At 45.4% G+C, this 26,930-nt stretch overlaps 1 long non-coding RNA gene across 1 annotated transcript in view; it reads right to left on the minus strand.

Moving 5' to 3' along the window:
- Positions 1-13,688, minus strand: part of LOC141252863 (uncharacterized) — an 80,555-nt gene extending 66,867 nt beyond the window's left edge. Inside the window, exon 1 of the long non-coding RNA XR_012314136.1 lies at positions 13,497-13,688. This is a non-coding gene — a long non-coding RNA (uncharacterized lncRNA). The remainder of the gene's footprint in view (positions 1-13,496) is intronic.
- Positions 13,689-26,930: the final 13,242 nt, after the last annotated feature.

A 26,930-nucleotide genomic window follows, 5' to 3' on the forward strand; every position in this document is an offset into this window, starting at 1 on the left:
TGAAGACACTATTAAATGTTTCAGAACTTCATATTTTTACAAAGTAGAAATTGTCAATGGACCCTTGTGTAAATTTTGAATATCTTAAGTCTTCTAAAACTAAGGCCCAGTTTACATTTTATGTTTTTCTACTTTCATTTACTTTACTGACTTCTAAATAACGACTAGTCTTATACAGCAAAATGTGTTTGATTTTTCTAAATTATAATTCCGTTTTTCGAAATCTGCACCTTGAAATCTTACAAAAAGAACTTATTTTACTTGCGTTGTAGCTTAGTGAGATATTTATATAGTTTTATGCTCCATTTATGTTGTGATGGAGAGCATCACATGTTTGGATATCCTGGATAGTTTATTACATCACTACTATCCATGTCTCCTAATTACGGATGTTACAGTCGTCATTAAGCTCTGAAAGTAATTGAAATGTTCAGGATGAACCTCAATATCTTAGATCATGAAGAACCAAGTCAACCACAACTCTGGCATCTCACGATTGCAAATGTATAGATATACAATCTCCAGATTCCTGAAAACTCTTCTGTTAAACTTCATAAGAAATGACTTCTGTATGTATGCTCTGTACAGTGAAAATGATTTTTTTTTTAGAATTTCAATGTAAAATAGTGTATTCCTTTCTACTTGCCTGTGAGGCTTACAGCACAGTTATGTGATGTATCAAATGTTTCATTTACCCTTTTGTTACTATCTTAAGTCTGCTATGAGTAAATTCAAGTTGCAGGGTCCTTTTTCTTTCCTTTTGCCTACTTTTCGTCCTAGCCTTTTTATTTAATTTTCTTTTTTTTTTTCATGGAGCGTCTATTTTAAAACAAAGCGAACCATGGTTAATTTAGAATGTAATAAATTTTGTCTCTTGTCATGTAAATTATTAGTTTTCTGAACTGTTAGCATTCATTATGAAGCACACATGATTTGAATGTTTTCTGTAAATGACAATCAATGTTCCTTCCTTTAATGCTTATGAAAATTAAAAAAAAAATATATATATATAAAACCAGAAAGATGCCTGGGATGATTTCATTATTCAGAATATAGGGAGAAGAGCTTTACATGATATTGTGTGGTGTATAAATGAGAACTTCCATATATTCACCGAGACATGTAATTACAATTTTCAAGTAATCTTTCAGCAATGAACTCTTGAAGAGTTGCGCAACGCGTATGTTTAAAGTTATTTTCTAAAAATCTATTCTGTTTCCTCTTAGGTTTGAGGGTTTTTCTGTTAAATATTTTAATGGGATGTTCCCAGAATCACAATTTATCAACCTATGGGCTCATTCAGACATGCGTGTGAATCGTTCCTAGATCAGACCACAATGCAAGGACTGGCCACGGGTCAGGGTGACCGCTTCATATATTTCTATGAAGCGGTCATGCTTGGGTTGGAAGACCCGTGGCCAGTCTGTGCATTACGGTCCGATCTCGGACCAATTTGCACGGGCGTCTGAATGAGCCTCATCAGTTATTAACTATCACCAATTTGGCTTCTGACAAAACAGAAGTAACAGCGTTAGAGTAGCACTGTGGCTGCCGCTCCATTCAAGCATGGGACAGGGAACCCTGGCTTTTGTGATCTATGAGTGATGGGATGCCCAGCAAGCTGACACTTATCACCTATTCTATAGATTTAGTATCTTGTCATGAAGGAATCATGAAAATTGAAAAACAATGAACATTTAGACAAGCGAAGACTGATACATTGAATTTTGTTTTGTAGCGTAATAAATAAATATAGAAAATAATATTGTAAAATTTTTCCAGTGTAATTTTAGTATGCAAATTACTTCTTGGACACTGTAAAGTACTATAGATCAGAGCATGTAGTATCGGTATGATGTGATTATAAAATCATCACTGGAAGCTTCCGAGAACAAAATATTGCTTAGAAATATTGCTTACATTAGACATTTACAGCGTATACAGAGTACATGGTATAAAAGTTTTATAGATGCAGGTCCCATCTCTGGTCCCTTAATCCCCCTTGTGTTTGACGAGCTGACCACCTCATTAAAGCACACAATGAGTAGAGAGATGGCCACGCTCAACAGGAAGGGAGAAGTTTGACAGATCCCCATAGTGGAATTAGGTGTGGATGCCAGTGGTGGGACCTTCATCTATCAATGGTGGATGTGCCATAATTATTTATTATTTATTTCTTATGTTTGCTTATACAGCGCCAATATAGTCCACAGACATTGTCATCACTATCCTTATTGGGGCTCATAACTGAATTTCTCTATCAGTATGTCATTGGAGTGTTGGAGAAAACCGGAGAACCCGGAGGAAAATACAGGGAGAAGATACAAACTCTTGCAGATGTTGTCCTTGGTGGGATTTATACCAAGGCCCCTAGTGTTTCAAAGCAACTGTGCTGCCCACTACACCTTAAATTGAACTAAATTACCAATAAACGGCAATTTTCTAATTGAACACAAAAAGTGGACACTTGGCTTTCATATGCCTAGTAGTATATATTAGCAAATAACGATTGTGTATTGACTAGTAGCCAACGTTCACTTAAATTACAGTAAATCCTAGATAATAATACATGACATTAATATTACCCAGTAAGAGACTTACAGCAATTCCCAAAAATAACATTGCAGTGATCCATTAAAACAAGAGCTTGAGGTTTTTTTTTGATGAGGTGCCATATACCAAGGAGTTTTAGCAAAAAGGAAAAAAAAACAGTGAGAACCTTTGTTTAAAAGAAAACAACTTCTGAACGTGAGATTTGGGAATTAATTCATGTTGGAAGAATATCCTTTCTGTTTGATCTGATCCCCGGAGTGTTCTTATATAAAGTTTCTACTGAATATGCAAATGTTTCCTGTTTCTTATTTTTGTGTGTTTCTTGGTGTTGAAGTTCTTTTGACTGATCTACTTAAAACTTCCAGCAAAACAAGAAAAAGGAATCAACTTTTAAAAATACCTTTCTAAATCCTATTTAACTGTAAAGAAACTTTGTTTTCTTAGCTGAAATCATTGTTTATAAAGCTCTGTCTGTAGTCAAACAGGTAATGACAGTCTGATTAATTCACCTCGTCCCAAGTGATTTATAATCCCTTATTATTATTCAATTCTGATAAAATATTTCATGTCATGTAGACAAGATATGTTCATTAAAACGGTATAGTGGTAATGTCATATTCTTTGAAGTAAATGAACCTGATTTGGAATGTAAGCATAACATCTCTGTTGGTTTTTACCCTTGTAAAGCCAAGAACAATAATGATTAAGCTCAAACATCCTCAGGGGTCAGAGCGCAGTTATATGTCGTACTTCCATTACCTACCAATCATACTATATGGAAAACATCCTTACAAACCCATACTGTTATCAAGGTAAACCCATCCAAGAATTAATTCTAAATCTTGAATGACTATTATACTGACCTGGTCATTTGACCTTCAACAAGGGTGTCCCAAAATTGACACTTATCACCTATTTATATTGTTTGATCGGTGGGGGTCCCACCTCTGGGGCGCTCATCGTTTCCAAGAACTGGGATCCATTGCCTCATTCAACTAGTATAGTTTTTGTCTATTTACAGGACTGACGAAAATAGCTGAGCAATGTACTTAAAAGATAAAAAGTACTACAGATCACACCATAGGGTGAAATCTGACAGGAGGGTTATCAGAGTCTACATACAGTATGTTGTCACTTATTGAAGTTGTGCAATTAGAATGTCAGTGATTCAAAGAAGAAAATGGCAATCTAGAAAAAATGAGAATCGCTATTAGGAATGAAAATGAACTTCAATGTCTTTATTATGATGATTAGGACAATGCCTGATCTTTTCCTTAGGTCCAGACTAACACAAGTATCATGCATGCTTTATGTAAAGGTTGATGAACTGCATACAAAACACCAAGTGGTCATAGTAAAAACAACACATTGAAGAAGATCAATGAATATCATCTGATATTAATAAAAATATTCACAATTAATTTATAGTAGCTTTAAAACATTTACAATAAATGAATAAAAAAGAAACATGTTTGTAAGGTAAAAGATCTAACTACAGAAACGGTTTGGTGCCAAAATTAATCTAACCTTATATGAAAGGTTAATCAGGACTAAAAGTAGTAAACGTCAGATTTAAAATGGATAATACCAATGGATCTATGGAAGGAAGGAAAATGAAGGATGAGTATTCTTGGAAGCAAACATAGATATGTCCTGATATAGTGCTAAGCAGGACTATCCTGGGTTTTTAGCAATTAATGAAGTTAGTAGAACATTGATATAAAAATGTAGTGAAGAGAAAAACTAATAACATATTGTCCTAATCCTTGTAATAAAGAGCCTGAATTTAAGAATTTCATTTTCAGTCCCAATATGATTCTCTTTTTTGGTACCTGAGCATTGTCCTTCTCTACCTTCATCAGTCCCTTGGACATTAAATGGGTGTTCTCAAGTTTGGAAGTTATCCTCTACTAGTGTTGAGCGAGCACTAAAATGCTCTGGTGCTCGAAGCTCGGGCCGAGCTCACCGTGATACTCGGGTGCTCGACCCGAGCAACGAGCCCAATGTTAGTCTATGGGAGACCCGAGCATTTTTGCGGTGGCACCCCCGGCAGTCTGTAGAAAGCCTCAAAAGTGCCCAAAACGATAGTGACAGTGCTCAAATGACATGGGGACAGCATGGGGATTGCCCCAGGAAGCATTTCTGACCCCCAGGTCACTGCTGTCAACAACGTGGTCAGAGGTATTAAGCCACTTTTACGGACTCACAATAAAACGTTCAAAAACGAAACTGAAACGGTTTTCCTGTGAAATATGTTAAGGAACTTCCTTTCCAGGGTAAAGACTTGTGTATAAGGTAAAATAAATAACCAAAAACAAAAATACTCCTCCACACCTTGGGCTATGTTCACAAGTAGCATTTTTTATGCGTTTTTGCACTTTTGTATTGCTTTCAACCATGACAAATGCATTCACCGGGAAATGTCATTTTAACATTTTACAATCTTATCTGGCCATGTGCTGTGAGATAAATGCATACAGTGCTGAAAAGACATGGGAACAGCATGGGGAAGACCCCTGGAAGTATCTCTGACACCCAGGTCACTGCCTAAAAGTGTGCCCATCAGAAGTGATCCTTGCCGCATCAGAAGATGCAGACTTGCAACTATCCCCGTGCAAGTCCTTGTCCCAGGGCAGTGTTCTATTGTACCACCTCCATTCCTTGCAATGCAAGCGCAAGTATGCAGCCTGCCACCCACCCACCCCCAGGCTGCAATACCATACTGCTAGCTTTCACTTGAAATGGGGCCTTTTAGTTTGGAGGAGGCCGAAGCTGGCCACTACCTCATGGCTGCTTTGGCAGCTAGGTATCCATACTCAGTCCCCAGCTGCCCGGCGGCCGGGTGTCCACGCTTGGTCCCCAGCCGCCAGGGGGTGGCCGGGTGTCCACACACGGTCCCCAGCCTATTTCTCCTTGGAAGTTCCCCCCACACTTTTCTTAGCCCGGCCTGCTTTAGGGCAGCATTGGACGAGCCCACCAGAGAACCAGACTCCTCTGGTGGGCCCTGGCTTCTCCATCAGGAGAGTTGAGAGTGCCAAGGTAAGGAGCATGATGATGATGATAGAAGTTAGCGTCTGCTTTGTTTTCTTGGAATGCAAGCGCATGTATGTAGTAGCGGCTAGGCCTGAGGTGGTCAGCGTTTTGGTGCATATCCTACCTCCTCCGAGGATTGCTGGATGTTTTCCTGCTACTATCCCAGTTCTATGACTCCCGTTAAAACAAAGCTTCAGGTGATGAATGATGGATGAGGTGGTGGCAAAGGAGAAAGAGCAGGAGGAACAGAGACCATGCACATCAATATCAGGCCAGTCAACCACACATGTCTTGTCTGATATGTTTCTGTACCAAAAGGAGCGGTTCGGCTACACAGTTATAGGGCATGCATTGAGTGCAATACCTACCAAAAATTTCAAGGCACTCCAATGCCCCTTGGAAGTGAAATGGAGGTCAGAGGGCCTTAACTAAACCGTTTTTTCCATTTATAGCAACTTGGTCTCCTGTGCACTGTTGGCCTAAGCAGTGAATGGAAGGCTTTCCAAAAATTATGAGGAACTGCAATGCCCCTTGAAACAGATGTGGATTACAGCATACTAAAAACCTTCTACCCATTATTGGGGAGTGGGTCTCCCTTAGTGTTCGCCTATGCATTGAAAAGCAAAAGCTGACTAAAGAAAGGAGGAAATGCTATGCCCGTTGGAAGAATGGTGGAGGTCGCAGTGGAATAAAAAGACAATATCAATGCCCCTTGGAAAAGTGGTGGAGGTCGCAGTAGCTTAACAAGACTGTTTTAATGTCCCTTGGAAGAATGGTGGAGGTCGCAGTGGAATGAAAAGACAATATCAATGCCCCTTGAAAAAGTGGTGGAGGTTGCAGTAGCTTAACCAGACGGTTTTAATGCCCCTTGGAAGAATGGTGGAGGTCGCAGTAGCTTAACAAGACGGTTTTAATGCCCCTTGGAAGAATGGTGGAGGTCTCAGTAGCTTAACGACACGGTTTTAATGCCCCTGGGAAGAGTGGTGGAGGTCGCAGTAGCTTAACAAGATGGTTTTAATGCCCCTTGGAAGAATGGTGGAGGTCGCAGTAGCGTAACAAGATGGTTTTAATGCCCCTTGGAAGAATGGTGGAGGTCGCAGTAGCTTAACAAGACGGTTTTAATGCCCCTTGGAAGAATGGTGGAGGTCGCAGTAGCTTAACAAGATGGTTTTAATGCCCCTTGGAAGAATGGTGGAGGTCACAGTAGCTTAACAAGACGGTTTTAATGCCCCTTGGAAATGTGGTGGAGGTCGCAGTTGCTTAACAAGATGATTTTAATGCCCCTTGGAAGAATGGTGGAGGTCGCAGTAGCTTAACAAGATTGTTTTAATGCCCCTTGGAAAAGTGGTGGAGGTCGCAGTAGCTTAGCAAGACGGTTTTAATGCCCCTTGAAAAAGTGGTGTAGGTCGCAGTAGCTTAACAAGACGGTTTTAATGCCCCATGGAAGAATGGTGGTCACAGTAGCTTAACAAGACAGTTTTAATGTCCCTTGGAAGAATGCTGGAGGTCGCAGTAGCTTATCAAGACGGTTTTAATGCCCCTTGGAAGAATGGTGGAGGTCGCAGTAGCTTAACAAGACGGTTTTAATGCCCCTTGGAAGAATGGTGGAGGTTGCAGTAGCTTAACAAGATGGTTTTAATGCCCCTTAGAAAAGTGGTGGAGGTCGCAGTAGCTTAACAAGACGGTTTTAATGCCCCTTGGAAAAGTGGTGGAAGTCGCAGTAGCTTAACAAGACGGTTTTAATGCCCCTTGGAAAAATGGTGGAGGTCGCAGTAGCTTAAAAAGACAGTTTTAATGCCCCTTGGAAAAGTGGTGGAGGGTGAAGTAGCTTAACAAGACGGTTTTAATGCCCCTTGGAAGAATGGTGGAGGTCACAGTAGCTTAACAAGACGGTTTTTATGCCCCTTGGAAGAATGGTGGAGGTCGCAGTAGCTTAACAAGACGGTTTTAATGCCCCTTGGAAAAGTGGTGGAGGTCACAGTAGCTTAACAAAACGGTTTTAATGCACCTTGGAAGAATGGTGGAGGTTGCAGTAGCTTAACAAGATGGTTTTAGTGCCCCTTGGAAAAGTGGTGGAGGTTGCAGTAGCTTAACAAGATAGTTTTAATGCCCCTTGGAAAAGTTGTGAAAGTCGCAGTAGCTTAAAAAGACGGTTTTAATGCCCCTTGGAAAAATGGTGGAGGTCGCAGTAGCTTAACAAGATGGTTTTAATGCCCCTTGGAAGAATGGTGGAGGTCACAGTGGAATAAAAAGACAATATCAATGCCCCTTGAAAAAGTGGTGGAGGTCGCAGTAGCTTAACAAGACTGTTTTAATGCCCCTTGGAAGAGACGTGGAGGTCGCAGTGGAATAAAAAGACGGTTTTAATGCCCCTTGGAAGAGACGTGGAGGTTACAGTGGAATAAAAAGACAATATCAATGCCCCTGGGAAAAGTGGTGGAGGTTGAAGAAGCTTAACAAGATGGTTTTCATGCCCCTTACAAGAGCCATGCTGTACAGCATATTAAAAGCATTATTCCCATTATTGGGGAGTGGGTCTCCCATAGTCTTTGCCTATGCCTTCCAAGCAAAAGTTGCCAAAAATTAGGACGGAGGAACTTGCAATGCTGGCAACACGGACCACGGTCACACTGGTGGTATAGTGGTGGTGGAGGCTGAGGATAAGGAGAGGAGCAAAATACAGCCGAAATGAGGAAGCATATACCCATGTGTGGGTGTGAAGTGGTACATGGGAATACACCTCCCGAAATAACACAGTGGATTTGACTTTATGTTACTCTGCTGTCATTTGGTGGTGATGAGAAGTCTGGCCAAATCCAGCCCTTGTTCATTTTGATAAGGGTCAGCTTGTCAGTGCTTATCAGTTATAATTTCCCCAGCGGCACTAAAAACACGCTCCGATAACACTCTAGCGGCAGGGCAGGCCAGGACCTCCAAGGCGTACAGAGCGAGTTCATTCCAAGTGTCCAGCTTGGATACCCAATACTTAAAAGGCACAGAGGAATCATGGAGGATGCTGGTACGGTCGGCAAGGTACTCCCTCACCATCTTTTGAAACTTTCCACTCCTTGTGAGAGTACCCCATGCCTCAGGGCCTGTAAGCTGGACGGGTCTCAGAAAACTGTCCCAGAATGTTGACAGTGTTCCCCTGCCTCTGCTGGATTGGAGTTACGTCTCTCTCGCCTGTACGCCTTGGTTGGTCAACGAACTGTGACCTCTGCCGCTAGCGTGTTCAGATGGGAATTTTTTTAACAGTTCTGCAGCAAGGGCCTTCTGGTACTGCCACATTTTTGTAAACCTCTCCACCTCAGGAATAAGAGAGTGAAAGTTCTCCTTGTAGCGGGGGTCTAAAAGTGTCACCAACCAGTAATGACTGTCACCCAACATTTTGACAACGCGAGGGTCATGGTTAAGGCAGCGTAACATAAAGTCAGCCATGCGTGCCAGACTGGTAACGGGCAAGACTTCCGTGTCCTCACCAAGATGACGACTGACCATGCTCTCCTCCTCCTCCTTCCCCCTGTCCTCAGGCCACCCACGCTGAACCGACGGTATGACAGTTGTACAGGTACTACCATCTACAGCGCTTGATACCAGCTCCTGTTCTTCCTCCTCCTCCTCCTCCTCTCCCTCATTGTCCCCCAATGCACGTTGGGATGAGATGAGGCTGGGTTGTGTGTAATCGCCCGCTACGGCTTCTTGATCCATCTCATCATATTCTGGCTGCAATGCCTCCTCTTTAATTCTCTGCAGAGAGCGTTGCAAAAGACAGACAAGTGGGATGCTGATGCTAATGATGGCGTCATCGCCACTCACCATCTTGGTGGACTCCTCAAAGTTTGTCAGGATGGTACATATGTCAGACATCCAGGTCCACTCCTGAGGTCTTATGTGTGGAGTCTGACCCGAATATCGACAGCCTTGTTGCAGCTGGTACTCCACAACTGCTCTCTTCTGCTCACAAATGCTTTGCAACATGTGGAGGGTAGAGTTCCAACGTGTGGGGACATCACACACCAGTCGGTGTGCCGGAAACTGCAAACGCTGCTGCAACACAGCTAGGGCGGCGGAAGCTGTAGCCGACTTGCGAAAATGAGCTGACAGGCGGCGTACTTTCACGAGCAGATCTGGCAACTCGGGGTACGATTTAAGAAACCGCTGAACCACGAGGTTAAGCACATGAGCAAGGCATGGTACGTGTGTGATCTCGCCTCACCTCAGAGCCGCCACCAGGTTACGGCCATTGTCACACGCGACCATGCCTGGATGTAGGTTCAGCGGTCTCAGCCACAGATCTGCCTGCTCTTTCACAGCTGTCCACAACTCACAAGCAGTGTGAGGTTTATCACCTAAGCTTATGAGTTTCAGCACAGCCTGTTGCCGCTAGGGTGAGGCAGTACTGCAGTGCTTCCAGCTTGTAACTGATGTGGTGATATCTGAGATGGAGGCTGAACATGAGGAGGAGGATGATGCGCAGGAGCTGTACACTGTGGGGGCAACTCTGACTGACATAGGGCCCGCAATCCTCGGTGTGGGGAGGATGTGTTCCGTCCCAAGGTCCGACTGGGTCCCGGCTTCCACTATGTTTACCCTGTGTGCCATCAGGGAGATGTACCGTCCCTGGCCACAAGCACTTGTCCACGTGTCCGTTGTCAGGTGGACTCTCCCAGTAACTGCGTTGTTGAGGGCACGGCAGATGTTTTGGGACACGTGCTTGTGTAGTGCGGGGATGGCACACCGGGCAAAATAGTGTCGGCTGGGGACCGAGTACCGAGGGACGGCTGCCGCCATAAGGTTGCGGAAGGATTCCGTCTCCACCAGCCTAAAAGGCAGCATTTCCAACGCAAGCAGTCGTGAAATGTGTGAATTTAGGACTGTGGCCTGTGGGGCGTTGGCTGCGAATTTGCGCTTTCGTTCAAAGCTCTGGGATATGGACAATTGAACGCTGCGGTGGGACGTGGACGTGGATGTTGATGCTGTTTCTTGAGAAACTGCCATAACAAGTGAAGACTGAGAGGAGGGGGCATCTTTGCATGCAGTATGGACAGGGGATTGCCTTGCACGCACAACAGGGTGTTCTATTACACGCACAACAGCGGAAGAAGCAGTGGTGACACCCGCTGACACTGGTCGTGGACCCTAGGGTTCGCCCCACAAAGTCGGATGCTTTGCTGACATGTGCCTGATCATGCTGGTGGTGGTCAGGCTGGTAGTTTTGTCACCCCTGCTGATGCTGGCATGGCAGGAGGTACAAATGGCCTTTTTGGGGTTATCAGCAGAGTCATTAAAAAAATTCCAGACTCTGGAAGACCTACTTGTTGTACTGGCAACGTCCCTCGTGTTGGTGTTACGGGGAACTGTTGCCCGCCTTCTTTGTGCGGCCACCACACTGTTTCTTCCTGCTTGTTGGGGTACTGTGCCTCCCTCCCCCTGTGTGCTGCTGGCCTCGCTCTGGGTGTCCTCCTGCCACGTTGGGTCAGTTACTAGATCATCCACCACCTCCTCCTCTTCTACTTGCGCACCACGATCCTCCTCCTCACTGCGCGGCAATTGTGTCTCGTCATCGTCCACCTCCATCGTCCAGCGTCGACTTCCTGTGGCCGTGGCTGTTAAAATATTTGGGCATCGCTACATGGGATCTCTTCTTCCACCACTTCAAGCGGAGCAGGCGAGGGGCACAAATATGGAAATGGACCAGTGAACAGCTCTTCAGAGTGTCCAAGTGTGGGATCAGTTGCTGTCTGACGACACTTGGCATGGTGGGAGGAAGGAGCATCAGGGTGAGGAGGAGTATGCGGTCGAGACTCACAGCTACTAAAACTTGACCGTGTGGAAGACAGACCGGAGGTGGTGGTGCCCAGGTAACTGGAAGTATTATCTGCTATCCAATTAATAACCTGTTCACAATGATCAGTTCGCAATACTGGTGTTATAGTGTGCTTCCCTAGTAATTCGCTCAAGAAGTGGGAGCGAGAAGATGTGGCTGTTGGTTGTGGCAGATTTTCACCTTGGCCACGGCCCCATCCTCTGCATGCACCATCACCAGAACGTCCAGTTCCACGTCCCTTGCCCATTGTAAATGAAGTAAAATAGCTTACACTCACACTATGAATGGAAAAAGGGTAATTAAAAGAAGATTAGAACCGTGGAAGAGGAAAACCACAGTTCTATTTGTCTGGCCTACACCAGAATCTTTTAAACAGATATATTTGTGACTGAACAGACAGGGAGACAGTAATACTGTTTTTTTTTACGTAAAACAGGCCAAAAGCAGGATAATACAGAGATTTGAGCCATGGAACTGCAAAACCACAGTTCTATTTCTCTGGCCTACACCAGACTCTTTTAAACAGATATATTGGTGTCTGACCAGTCAGGGAGACACTATTACAGGTTTTTTTTATGGCAAAAAATGCCAAAATCAGGATAATACAGAGATTTGACCCGTGGAACTGCAAAACCACAGTTATAGTTATGTGGCGTACACCAGAATCTTTTAAACAGATATATTGGTGTCTGACCAGTCAGGGAGACACTATTACAGTTTTTTTTTACGGCAAAAAATGCCAAAAGCAGGATAATACAGAGATTTGACCCGTGGAACTGCAAAACCACAGTTATAGTTATGTGGCGTACACTAGAATCTTTTAAACAGATATACTGGTGTCTGACCAGTCAGGGAGACACTATTACAGTTTTTTTTTACGGCAAAAAATGCCAAAAGCAGGATAATACAGAGATTTGACCCGTGGAACTGCAAAACCACAGTTCTATTTTTCTGGCCTACACCAGACTTTTTTAAACAGATATACTGGTGTCTGAACAGTCACAGACACACCCAATTTTTTTTTGGGGGGGGGGTGGGAAATACCAAAAGGTTAATAAGACGCATATTTGTACAGTCTGACTGAGGAAAAAAAAAAAAAAGGATTTAGATGGAAAAAAAAAGGATTTTTCCTGGCCCCTGAGACCGGGGAATAAGTCTAGCAATTTGACCAACAGGAGCACACAGGACTGTAATGCAGCGTTTGCTGATATAACCACTGCGTCTCCTATACAGCCTGCCTGCCTGATATCTGGGATGGATATTAGTCCTGAGAAGGACTGTTTGTTTGATTTGGCAGGCTTTAGAGACCCTACACTAACTATTTCGCACTAACTATTTCTCCCCTAACTCAGCAGCATTGACCCTACACTGTCTGATCCTGGGCGACTGTGTCCAAGATGGCGGTGCCCGGTTTTAAATACTCGAGGTGACGCTGTGCGGCCAGCCAATCACTGTAATGCCCACAAACAACATGGCTGCGGCATTACAGTGACTGGCTAGCAATCCCTGCATGTTCATTGACTCTGTAAAGAGCGCCACACGTGCAGGGCGGAGACCCGAGGTCCCGCCCGAGTAACCAGGAAATGCTCGATGCTCGCCGAACATCCCGAGTTGTGAGATGCTCGGGCGAGTAACGAGCAGTGTCGAGCATGCTCGCTCAACACTATCCTCTATGTATGTGATAGATAATATCCTCTTCAATCATTGGGGTCTGATTGCTGGGACCCTACCCATCGATCCTAAGAACAGAGGCTCAGAAGAGCCCCATGGGAATGGAGCGGTTTTCAATCATGTGTAAGGGGGTGGCGAATAGAAAATGCATTTAGTCAATATCGCACAGCACTTGCAAGTAAATGCTGCCATCTGCTGGTTGGACTGGATAGACAGAAACTGAACGGCGGAGAGTGTTCTCCCTGGAAGGAAGAATTTGAGGGGGACACTGGGTCAGGTGACAGCTGTGGCGCAATTGCTAAATATAAAAGGCTGGGACAACGAAGCCCAGTTCAATTGGTGCAAAGATGTGAGAAAGAGAGGACATGTGAACAATTTAACAAGCTCATGGTCACCTCTTCAGCAAAACTACCTGAAAGGGACTGGATACCGAAGCAGGCGAGATGTCATCAGTCAAGCACCGAAGACCAGACGTCGTCGGTCAAGTACCGAAGACCAGACTTCGCAGGTCAAGCACCGAAGGTTAGACGGACGCTGATCTTCAAACGAGGAGGAATGCCTGTTGTGCTTAAAAGAAGTCCTGAGCAAATTAGTTCCAGCATAGACGTATGGTACAGGGTGTGGGCTCAAGACTCATTTATCTCGGACCTGCTGCCGAGCGGGAAATACCAGTTACACTCGTTAGGGCCAGTGTAATGATCGGAGTTGCCAGGGGAGAATAAGACTGTGACGGGTCTAGTACTGAGAGCGACGCCCATTAAGCTGGAACATAAAGGATCAGCATTACTCATTAACTGTCATTTAACTATTAGATAATAAGAATAGTGAATATAATAGAACGATGATTGTTATCTACCATACTGTGCTTATTTGTATAGTATATTTCTACTGATAGATAGGTTTTCCTTCTGTGTTAGTCAAATAAATAGCTTTGGTTTATTGCCACTATATCCTCATTGTCTGCGCTGTTGCATCCAAGCAACCTGCCACACTTGGCGTAGTCAGTAGAATGCAACATTCCAGCACAGAAATGTCAGACCAGTTTGTGACTGAGTCCACCAGGAGAAGCATTTCCCTGGGGGCTATACTTCACAACCTACCAAAATTTACGGGGAATAATTTATTGCTATGGGATTGAGAAGAACGACTGAAAAGTATATTGCGCATGCACCCTATGACGCCTACCTTACAGGTGGAGATGACCCTACTGACCTTAGACAGAGAGGCCCGACAGACAGTTATGTTCAGACAACCACAGGACCATGATAGGTTCGACAAAGTGATTAAAATCCTAGAGGACATGCATGGTGACACTACTGACTTGGGCAATTTGCATATTCACTTATCCCGTCAGGTACAGAGAGAAGGAGAAACGGTGACTAAGTACATGATCAAACTCTGAAGGAACATTTACATTATAACCCAATTATGAATTTACTGGAACTCAGGGTTCAAGAGAGAGAAGCGCCAGCTATGACAGATGTGGTCTGAAGCCATGAAGTCACTGCTTCCGAATTACCTAATGCTGAGCTGTACTGGGAGTGGGAATTGCGACAAGAAATGCGAGAAATCAGGATGGAATGGTGGAAAATAAGAGGAACCCGCGCCAATACCACCCCGATATGAGCGGTGATGTCACCCATCCAGAGACCAGCCATACTGGCCACGATGCTGGACCTTTGGCGGAAGAGGACACATCTCTAGGAGTTGCCCGACTTGAGGCAACCAACAGAAAGGACAGTCAAGGAGCACACCGTGGGGGTCCATACCACTAGAGAAGGGGATGAATAGTTTCAGAGAGACCCACAACCTGGGCCAAATTTAATGGACAAAGAATTCACTGTTTAATGGACACAAGATCTCAGGTGACCACTCTGCCCGAAGAATACTTTTGATGGCACATCCCGAATGTTGCCAGCTGCAGAGGAGAACCGACCATTCGACTGATGGCTGCCAACCAGCTGCCCATTCCCATAGTTAGAGTAGTGTGGATGAAGATATGAGTGTGTGGAAAGAATCTTGGGAAGAAGGGGATTGTTCTAGTGAAAGGCCCAATCGGGAGAGGACCCATTGTGACTCTGGGGATGAATGTTGTGACAGAAGTGGGACAGTTACTGGCAGACAGTCAATGAGGAAGTAGTTGGACCCGCGTGACTCGATATCACCTGAGTAAAAAGATATTCCAGCAGCTCATCCGGGTTAGTCAGCAGCTAGCTGCCTGCTATATCCCAACATCTAGGAAAAGTAGTGGTGCCTCCCAACACAACCTTGACTCTAACACTGGGACAGACGGTGACCACAATGCCAGTCCGGGCCTAACTGCCATTGGAAGGGGTGGAGATGCTGGTTGAACCCCCAGAAGATGGAGAAGTGATACCGGGACTCTAGGTTGCCTGCACAAGGCGACTGTGTATCAGGGACTTGTGCTGATGAGGTGCATTAACTTGAGTGGGGTGAGTCTACAGCTGATTCCCAAGAAGGAAGTGGCTCGAGTGTACGTGATTTTGGTGCATATCCCACGGTCCGATTCTATGGAACTGACTCCGATGAAAGGGAACCTGTGGACCTTGTGAGCAACTCTCAATCAAAAGTAGAAGAGGGGCAGAGTAAGGGACAGCAATGACCTCTTGGAACAAATAGAGGTGAACCTGAAAGAATTTTCCTCCAGGCAGGTGGGAAAGGTGGAAGAACTGTTGTTGAGACAATATTAAGGGGTGTTTGTTCAACAGGATCATGACTTTGGGTGCGCTGAGGCCATTCAGCATGAGATCCCTATGGGAGATATGGCCCCCATTCATGAAAAATAGTTAGATTGCACCCCAGATGTATCAGGAAGTGAAGGACTTACTGTCACACATGCTTAAAAATGTGGTGATACGGGAGAGCCAAATCCTCTGAGCCACACCCATTGTATTGGTCCAGAAGATGGATGGAATGTTGAGATTCTGCGTGGATTACTGGCGGTTAAACTCCTGCACCATTTAAGACTCATACCCTCTGCCAAGAATAGAGGAGTCCCTGTCTGCCTTAGGGAAAGCCAAATATTTCTATCTGGCCAGCGGTTCCCATGACTGAACAGGATCGGCCTAAGATGGCTTTCATTCTTCCCCATTCGGACTAACCAACACACCGTGGACGCTCTAGCATTTGATGGAAAGATGTCTTAGGGACTTGAATTTTGTGGCGACGCTAATAAACCTCAATGACATTATCATCTACTTTGCTACATTCGAAGAACACTTCATTAGACTCAGGCAGGCACTGGAGCGACTCCAGAAACATGGATTAAAGACAAAGTCCTGGAAATGTCATCTGTCCAAGAAAGGGATTCAGTATGTGGGATACACAGTCTCCAACGAGGGGGTATATCCGACAACAGAGAAGGTGGCGGCTGTGCAAAAAAGGCCTACGCCCACAACATTAAGAGAGCTAAGAGTATTCTTGGGCCTGTACAGATACTACCCAAGGTTCAATAAAGATTTTATCAAGACTGTGGCACCATTGCATGAATTATTAAGAGGGACAGCAGCAGATGCCAAGCGGTAGTTGATCCAATGGGGCCAAATACAGGAAGAAAACTTCCGGGCCCTGAAGCTCACACTAACTAATGCCCCCATCTTGGCGTATGCAGACTTCTCTCAACCCTTTGTGCTTTTTACAGATGTGAGCCCCTACGGTCTGGGGTCAGCGTTGGCTCAGGTCCAGGAGAGACGTGAATGGGTGATTGCATATGCCAGTCGGTCCTTAAAGGACTCAGAAAAAAACTTTGACAACTACAGCTCATTCAACCTAGAGTTGCTGGCTTTGGTGTGGGCTATGACTGAGAAGTTTGCGGGATATCTGTCAGTGTTGGAATTTCACGTGCAGACAGATAATAATCCATTCGCCCACTTGGAGAATGCGAAGCTGGGGGCACTAGAACAACAGTGGGTTGCAAGGATGTCCAAATACTGATACAACATATCCTACAGATCAAAGGCCAAAAATACACACGTGGACACACTGTCCAGGGTAACTCAAGAGTGACAAGGTCGTGATGCAGATGAAGAGTTGGAGGGAGATTAGACCCCAGACTTCAGGTACTTCGAGACGGCCCTGGCACCCGCTCAAGAGTCGAGAGAAGAGCCCCAATCCACCCAAATACTGGGACGCCCAAGAGATGAGTGGGTACAGTTACATCAGTCAAATCCCAAACTGACAGAGCTTTGAAAGTGGGTGACCCTTAGCCAGAAGCCCAGCAGGGAAGAGAGAGGGGCCTTATCGAAAACTGCCCTGCAAATCTTAGAGCAGTGGGAACAGCTCTGAATGAAGAACGGCTTGCTATACAAGTGGATACAGTTGCCCAAAGAATTCAGAGCTACATGGCAAGTGCTTATACCAGAAGGGATGGCATTAAGCTTGGTAAAAGAGGCTCAAGAAAGAACTTTGGGGCAGAGAGAACCTGCCGGCAGTTAAAGGGGCTTGTTTATTGGCCCAACTACGCCAGGTGGTAGAAGAAGTCTGCCGATGGTGCCGACAGTGTGGACTGACCAAGCCTCTGGAACAGACGGCTCCAGCCAAAGTGATCAGGGCATCTGAACCACTGGAAGTGCTAATAGTCGACTACCTTATGATTGGTTTGTCTCATAATGGTTCCAAATATTAACTGGTAATGACTGATTGCTTCACCAAATTCACAGTCGTGACCCCTACAAAGGACCAGATGGCTGAGTCAGCTGCCAGGGTGATCTGCCGAGACTTTATCTGCGTGTATGGGTGCTGAAAAAGGATTCACTCTGATCAGGGAGCTTGTTTCCAAGGGAAAATCATGGAGAAGTTGCACTCTATGGCATTGACAAATCTTGAACAACGTCTTACCATCCTCAACAGAATGGAGCCTGTTAGCGCTATAACAGGATGTTGTTGCAGATGTTAAGGTCACAGAGGAGGATCGGAAGATGAGGTGGTCCGAATTTGTCGCAGAGCTAGTGTGAGTGTGCAACAACCGAGTCCATGCTACCACCAGGTAGCCATCGGCTGCAGACACTGAGGCGGCTGGTGGAGCAGAAATTTCGGGAGCTAGGTCATCTAGATGTAACCTCAGTCCAGGAAGTGCCGCTCCAACCTGGGAGATTGGCATAGGTACGGGTTAAACGTCCTAGGAACAAGCTGGATTATCGATGGGAGGCAACTTCCCACCAAGTGGCGAGAAAGGTTAATCCCGATAACCCGGTGTATGAAGTCTGACCTGAAGAAGAAGAAGAGGCTCCCAGCAGGATATTGCATCAGAACATACTGTGCGCCTGCCTGTGGGAAGAAGAGAAAAGGGTCGAACCTCAGGAGGAACATCAAAATACTGCATCGTTAAGGGCTACTGATGATGAAGACGAGTGGTTTGCAGTACCTACAAAACCCCATGCAGTGGCGATGCAGTATCTAGTCAAAGCAGAAAATAGGTTCAAAACTGAACCTCCACAAGAAGCATGGAAAGTCCTGACTGTCTTTGTGAAGCTCTCTCATGAGGAGCTTCATAGAACTGAGGATGTCAATGCTGGTGTCCCACCTACGAGGTATGCCCATGATGAGTTTATATGGCAGCACATCGTACAAAGGACCCACGAGTGTGCTCAATTGTTGGCAACATTAGGACCACCCCCGAAGAACGTAAGGAAGTGTAAGGGTTCTTATGCCTCAAGGACTGGCGAGGTAAAAGAGAGGAGGAATGTAAGGGGTTGGCGAAAAGAGGATGCATTCAGTCAACATCATTCAGCACCTGCAGGTAAATGCTGCCACCTGCTGGTTGAACCTGAAGGACCAAGAGTGTGTTCACTTGAAGGAAGAATTTGAGGGGGACGCCGGGTCAGGTGACAGCTGTGGTGCAGTTATTAAATATAAAAGGCTAGGATGGCGAAGCACAGCTCAGTTGGCGCCAAGATGTGAGAAAGAGAGGACACATGAACAGTTTAACAAGCTTGTGGTCACCTCTTCAGCGGAATTAACTGAGAGTGACTGGATACCTGAGCAGACGAGACGTTGTCGGTCAAGCACGAAAGACCAGACTTTGCCGGTCAAGCGTCAAAGCCCAGACGTTGTCGGTCAAGCACCGACGACCAGGCTTCGCATGTCAAACACTGAAGGCCAGACACTGATCTTCGAACAAGGAGTACGCCTGTCGTGCTTAAAAGAATTCCAGAGTGAATTGGGCCGTTACTTCCTGCATATAACTATGATACAAGGTGTGGTCCGGGGTCAGGCTTCAGAAACCGGAGACGACCAGCGCTATCATCACCCTGTGTACCAATTGGTTCACTTATCTCGGACTTGTGGCCTACGGGGAAATACCGATGACCCCCGTTAAGGCCAGTGTTAAGATTGGAGTTGCTAGAGGAGAATAACACTGTGATGGGTTTAGTACTGTGAGCGACGCCCTTTAAGCTGGAATATAAAGGCTAAGCATTACTGATTAACCGTCCTCTAACTGCTAGATAATAAGAATGGTGTATATAATAGAATGTTGATTGTTGATTGTTATCTACCATACTGTGCTTATTTGTATAAATATATATACTGATAGATAGGTTTTCCTTCTGTGTAAGTCAAATAAATAGCGTTGGTTGATTAGTATTGTCTTCTCTTTGTCTGCAGTGTTGCATCCAATTAACCTGTTTACACATGCGCACTGCTATTCTATTAATTTCTAATTGGGCTGTCTAAGGTAGCCTAAGGCTGCACACAGTTGATCTTAAGCATTCCCATAATAATGAATTGATCATCAGTTTGCATAATCAATCACTACTCTGCTCCCACAGGCCTCTTTAGAAACCAAATTCTCAGGATCAGTGGGGGTTCCAGCACTCTGACTTCCATTGATTGGAAAGTTATCCCCTATCACATAGATAGGTAATAACTTTCAAACTTGAAGTTTACCCCTTTAAATGGAGCATCATCAGCTATGACTGACTTCCACTCTATTTGTAATCAGTTGGGACACTTTTCATCATTCATATGATAACTTTACAGCTAAGATGATATAGTAAATGACTGAATTAAAACACACAATAAAGTTTTAGAAGACTCCAAATATTCTAGGGCTACTAACAGAATCAAAACCTATCTCACCTATCACAATAGAAGGAGTTCTATATACAAGTTTGAATGAAGAGGTAGTGCATATGCAGTGTTACTCCAGTCAAGACTATGAGACTGATGAAGGTAGCCGTGACCCCAATCATACAGACAGTTGTTTGAAAATCTCATTTATATGTATAAATACATGTGTGGTCAATACATGTGATTAGAACATGACTTATTCCTTCCAAAGACCTTACAAAAGACCAGGGTACATTCATTATATATGGAAGCGAATCGCATCAGGAAGTTAGATAGGAAAGGGTTCTTTACAGTTAGAGCAGTCAGACTGTTGAATGCCCTACCACAAGAGGTTGTAATGGCACATAATATAGCAGGATATATAAAAGGATGAGATGCATTTTTCAAAACAAATGACATTGTGGATTATAAATGATCATGAAAAAGAACATATAACTGGTGGAGAAAGGTGGAACTTGATGGACCAATGTATTTTTTTCAACCTTTACAACTACAGTCATGGCCGAAAGTGTTGGCACCCTTGAAGTTGTTCCAAAAATTAAGTATTTCTTGCAGAAACTTATTGCAATTACACATGTTTTGTTATACACATTGTTACTGGTTGGGATAGTTGGTCCTGGAAGCCCCGAAATTGCAGATGATCTAATTCCTGGCAAGCCAGCGGAAGGGTGAGACTCTGTCATTTGCACCATCTTATGTACTTGCTTTGACAGTACTATATGTTATTGACTGTTGGTGATTCAATAAAGTATTACCGCAGTGTGTTACCCTCACCCTTTGTTGTCTGAGTAGTATTTGCCCATGGGGAAGGAGTGCAGGTGTTTAATGGGTTGAGCCCTGGCCCGTGCGATCCTTCTAAAGACAGCCAGGCCAGCAGACGAGAGCAACCACTGACGCTCGTGTTTCCACACTTGGTGGCAGCGGTGGGATACTACTCAGCTGATTGAGGGAGCTGCTGGGGACTGATTTTCATAGACACCATCTAAGGGCTTCACAACCAGGGAGGCAGATAGACAGACCCAGCAGACCATAGGTGAGACATGCACAGCAGATTTCAAATGCCACCATGTCCAGCCCAACCAGCTCAGCATTGAGCAGAGGACCAGAGTGCATATACAGCCTCAACAGGAAACAGCAACTTCAGGAGCTGTGCCAGCTTTGACGGATCACATACCGGGCCACCGACACTTGGTCGGATTTGATCCAGGAATTTTTCTGGGATGCCCAGAACGTCATGGAGGATGATGAGGTTGACCAAGAGGAATTGAACTGCTTACCAAATCAAAGATCCAGTGGCAGTTTGGAATCAAATACCCAGTCCCAAGCAGACCAAATACCCAAGCAGGGAGAGAGATTGTGTTATGGAATCAGTTTTGGGAGTTCCAGTTCCCCGACGCCAGCATTGGTCCCTACCACCATGATGGTCCACCACCAAGGAAACCAACTCCACTAGAGAGACATGCCAGTATTTAACGATTCCCACAGAAGTCGATGAACATCTGCAAGGCTTTGAGACCCTGATGCTGATGCACCAAGTGCCCACAGCTGATTGGGCCAAATACCTGTGGACTAATTTGACTGGCCGGGAACAGGATGTTGTTCTGTTGCTTGGGCCTTGGGGCTGCCTGGACTATTGGACTATTTAGGACTATTTTAGGACACCCTGTTGGCCCTTTTTACCATCACCCCCAAGAGATAACGCACCAAGTTCCAGACTTTGTCTCGCCAGGGCACCTCCTATGTAGAATTTGGCAGTCAACTCCGACGGCAGTGCAATCGCTAGCTCGATGGTTAGGCTGTCCACTCCGCTGCTGCCCTCCAGGACGTGATCATGCTCGAGCAACTTATGGAGAAGATGGCACCAGAGATACGAGAGTGGGTAGCCGACCGGAAGCCCGAAACTACAGAGCAAGCAGCCCGATTGGCTGATGAGTTTACAGCTAATCGAACCTGCTCGAGACCCCTCAACCAATAATTTGAGCCATTCAAGCAGGACTATCCGACTACCCAGCAGAAACCCCACCAGGACAAAGATTTGCCCAACCCAGGGCGCTGTTATATGTGTGGACGCTTTGGACACATGGTCAAAGTTGGTCTCCAGGGCCAGGGCCCTGTGGAGATACGAGCAGGGCGGACTGGGGTGTCTGGGGCCCACAGGGGGAATTGACTCTAAGGGCCCACCCTACAGCTATATGCAAATACCTGTTAGCCATTATCCCTGTTATAGTCAAGCTGCAAGTGGGATGTCTGACCACAAAAACATTCATTCTCATCCAGAAAAAAAACAAGCGCAGTGCTTGCAGCCACTGGGGGAATGAATAGATCCGTGGATAAGTCTCACATTCCGCTCCAGTCTAATGGGGATAAAAGCTCCACATTCTGCCGATTGGGTCCCAGCAGTCGGACCCCCTCCAATCAATACGTTATCACTTATCCTGTGGAGAGGTGATTACTTTTTTCATCAGAGAACCCCTGTAAGTGCCTCTCTGCCGCTGTGTTCCAAGTTTTTAATCTCTAATGGAAATAAAGAATCTTCTTCTAATTAATACCAGAGAGAACAAATGACCACCATACACAACACAATCCACTATACCAAGACCAATAATACCACATACAAGAAAGAAACACTGCCACACCGTGACCAGACCACATATTTCCAGCATGTAGTGACCAAGTGATACCACATACAAGAGACAAATACCGTCACGCCATGGCAGACCACATATTACCACCACATAATGATCGAATAATACCACATACAAGAGACAAATACTGCCACACCGTGACTGGACAACATATTACCACCACAAAGTGGCCGAATAATACCACATACAAGGGACAAATACCGCCACACCATGACCAGATCACATAGTGACTGAATAATACCACATATAAGGGACAAATACTGCCACACCATGACCAGACCACATATTACCACCACATAGTGACCGAATAGTACCACATACAAGGGACAAATACTGCCACACCATGACCAGACCACATATTACCACCACATAGTGGCCGAATAATACCACATACAAGGGACAAATAACACCACACCATGACCAGATCACATAGTGACTGAATAATACCACATACAAGCATTATACACAGGAGCTCTGTATATAGTGTATAGTGTACAGGCAACACAGTGCTCACCAGTGAGATTATACACAGGAGCTTTGTATATAGTGTACAGGTAATACAGTGATCACCAGTGACATTATACACGGGAGCTCTCTATATAGTTTAAGTGTACAGGTAATACAGGGATCACCCGTGACGTTATACACAGGAGCTCTGTATATAATGTATAGTGTGCGTGTACATGTAATACACTGACTCACCAGTGACGTTTCTAAGTGATGTCCTTCATCTTTGCTTTTCTTCTTCATCTGGCACAGGCCGCCATTACTTCTTCCATCCAGGACTCGCCTCTGCAGAAAATAACACACAGTTATCCATAGCTGATCGTTTCTAGAACACATTCTCTTGTCATGACCCCCATATGTCCCTTGTCCTGCCCCCCCATATATCCATCCTGTCCCCCATATGTCCCTTGTCCTGGGCCTCCCCATAGAGCCGTCCTGGCCCCCATAATTCCCATGTCCTGGCTCCCTCATATATCCATCCTGGCCCCCATATCCCTTGTCGTGCCCCCTATATGTCCCTTATCCTGCCCACTCATATATCCATCCTGGCCCCCATATGTCCATCCTGGCCCCCATATGTCTCTTGTTTTACCCCCATGTGTACCTTGTCCTGGCCACCCCATATATCCATCCTGGCCCCCATATGTCGATCCTGGCCCCCATACCCTTGTTCTGCCCCCATATAGCCATCCTGGCCCCATATGTCCACTGTACTGGCCCTCCATATGTCCATTCTGGCCCCCATAGCCCTTGTCCTGCTACTCCCCCCATATAGCCATCCGGGCCCCCATATGTCCTGGCCCCCCATATGTCCATCCTGGCCCCCGTATCCCTTGTCCTGCTTCCCCCCATATAGCCATCTGGGCCCCCATATCCTTTGTCCTGCCCCCCATATATCCACGCTGGCCCCCATATCCCTTGTCCTGCCCCCACATATAACCATCCTAGCCCCCCATATATCAATGCTGGCCCCCATATTCCTTGTCCTGCCCCCCATATATCCATGCGCTGGGCCCCATATTCCTTGTCCTGCCCCCACATATAGCTATCCTGGCTCCCCCATAAATCCATGCTAGTCCCCCCATATATCCATGCTGGCCACTTTGTCCCTTGTCCTGCCCCACATATAACCATCCTGGCCCCTCATATATCCATGCTGGCCACCCATATATCAATGCTGTCCCCCATATACCTTGTCCTGCCCCCACATATAGCTATCCTGCCCCCCCATATATCCATGCTGGCCCCCACATCCCTTGTCCTGCCCCCACATATAGCCGTCCTGCCCCCCTATATATCCATGCTGGCCGGCCCCCATATACCTTCTCTTTCCCCCACATATAGCCATTTTGCCCCCCATTTATTCATGTAGGCCCCCATATCCTTTGTAATGCCCCCACATATAGCCATCCTGCCCCCCCAAATATCCATGCTGACCCCCATATATCTTCTCCTGTCTCCACATATAGCTATCCTGCCCCCCCATATATTCATGCAGGTCCTCATATCCCTTGTCCTGCCCCCACATATAGCCATCCTGCTCCCCCCATATATCCATGCAGGCCCCCATTTCCCTTGTACTGTCCCTTCATATATAGTGGGTACGGAAAGTATTCAGACCCCTTTAAATTTTTCACTTTTTGTTTCATTGCAGCCATTTGGTAAATTCTAAAAAGTTCATTTTTTTTCTCATTAAAGTACACTCTGCACCCCATCTTGACTGAAATAAAACAGAAATGTAGAAATTTTTGCAAATTTATTTATAAAAGAAAGAAGCACCCTTTTGAGCTAGTACAGCCATGAGTCTTCTTGGCAATGATGCAACAAGTTTTTCACACCTGGATTTGGGGATCCTCTGCCATTCTTCCTTGCAGATCCTCTCCAGTTCCATCAGGTTGGATGGTGAAAGTTGGTGGACAGCCATTTTCAGGTCTCTCCAGAGATGATCAATTGGGTTTAGGTCAGGGCTCTGGCTGGGCCAGTCAAGAATGGTCACAGAGTTGTTCTGAAGCCACTCCTTTGTTATTTTAGCTGTGTGCTTAGGGTCATTGTCTTGTTGGAAGGTGAACCTTTGACCAAGTCTGAAGTCCAGAGCACTCTGGAAGAGGTTTTCATCCAGGATATCTCTGTACTTGGCCGCATTCATGTTTCATTCAATTGCAACCAGTCGTCCTGTCCCTCCAGCTGGAAAACACCCCCATAGCATGATACTGCCACCACCATGTTTCACTGTTGGGATTGTATTGGGCAGGTGATGAGCAGTGCCTGGTTTTCTCCACACATACAGCTTAGAATTATCACCAAAAAGTTCTATCTTCGTCTCATCAGACCAGAGAATCTTATTTCTCATAGTCTGGGAGTTCCTCATGTGTTTTTGAGCAAACTCTATGTGGGCTTTTATATGTCTTGCACTGAGAAGAGGCTTCCGTCGGGCCTTTCTGCCATAAAGGCCCGACTGGTGGAGGGCTGCAGTGATAGCTGACTTTGTGGAACTTTCTCCCATCTCCCTACTGCATCTCTGGAGCCCAGCCACAGTGATCTTGGGGTTCTTCTTTACCTCTCTCACCAAGGCTCTTCTTCCACGATTGCTCAGTTTGGCTAGATGGCCAGGTCTAGGAAGACTTCTGGTGGTCCCAAACTTCTTCCATTTAAGGATTATGGAGTCCACTGTGCTCTTAGTAACCTTGAGTAATGCAGAAATTCTTTTGTAACCTTGGCCAGATCTGTGCCTTGCCACAATTCTGTCTCTGAGCTCCTTCTCCAGTTCCTTTGAGCTCATGATTCTCATTTGGTCTGATATGCACTGTGAGCTGTGAGGTCTTATATGGATCGGTGTGTGCCTTTCCAAATCAAGTCCTATCAGTTTAATTAATCACAGCAGGACTCCAATGAAGGAGTAGAACCATCTCAAGGAGGATCACAAGGAAATTGACAGCATGTGACTTAAATATATGTGTCTGAGCAAAGGGTCTGAATACTTATGACCATGTGATATTTCAGTTTTTCTTTTTTAATAAATTTGCAAAAATTTCTACATTTCTGTTTTTTTCAGTCAAGATGGGGTGCAGCGTGTACTTTAATGAGAAAAAAAAATGAACTTTTTAGAATTTACCAAATGGCTGCAATGAAACCAAGAGTGAAAAATTTAAAGGGGTCTGAATACTTTCCGTAACCATTGTAGCCATGCTACCCTCCCCCCCATATCCATGCTAGCCCCTTGTCCTAGCCCCCGCATCATGCCACATCCACAGAAGGAATACAAAAAAAGACTCCTCTTTCCTTCCTGCGTTCCCAGCGCCGCGAGGTGTCCTCCTCTACAGATCAGGAGCATTCATGTTAAAATGGCTGCTGACCATCTGTGTGTCATCCGTCTGACACGTACCAGCGCCTGGGACTCAATGCTACAGGCAGCGCTGTTCCTAAGCGTCGGGTGCTGAACACTGCCCTCATAATGGTTCCTTGCCGGCGCTGCAATCAGCACCAGTAGGGACAATGATGAGGATAGTGGTAGTCTTCTCCCGCGCTATCCCCACCTTTAAAAATAAGAATAAAATAATAAAATCCATGTACTCACGTCTCCTAGGTGTCCCCGGCTGTAATCCATG

The sequence above is a fragment of the Phyllobates terribilis genome, unplaced genomic scaffold (assembly GCF_046119375.1).
Source record: "Phyllobates terribilis strain yellow unplaced genomic scaffold, ASM4611937v1 Scaffold_1__5_contigs__length_1240528914, whole genome shotgun sequence".
NCBI classification, from domain to species: domain Eukaryota; kingdom Metazoa; phylum Chordata; class Amphibia; order Anura; family Dendrobatidae; genus Phyllobates; species Phyllobates terribilis.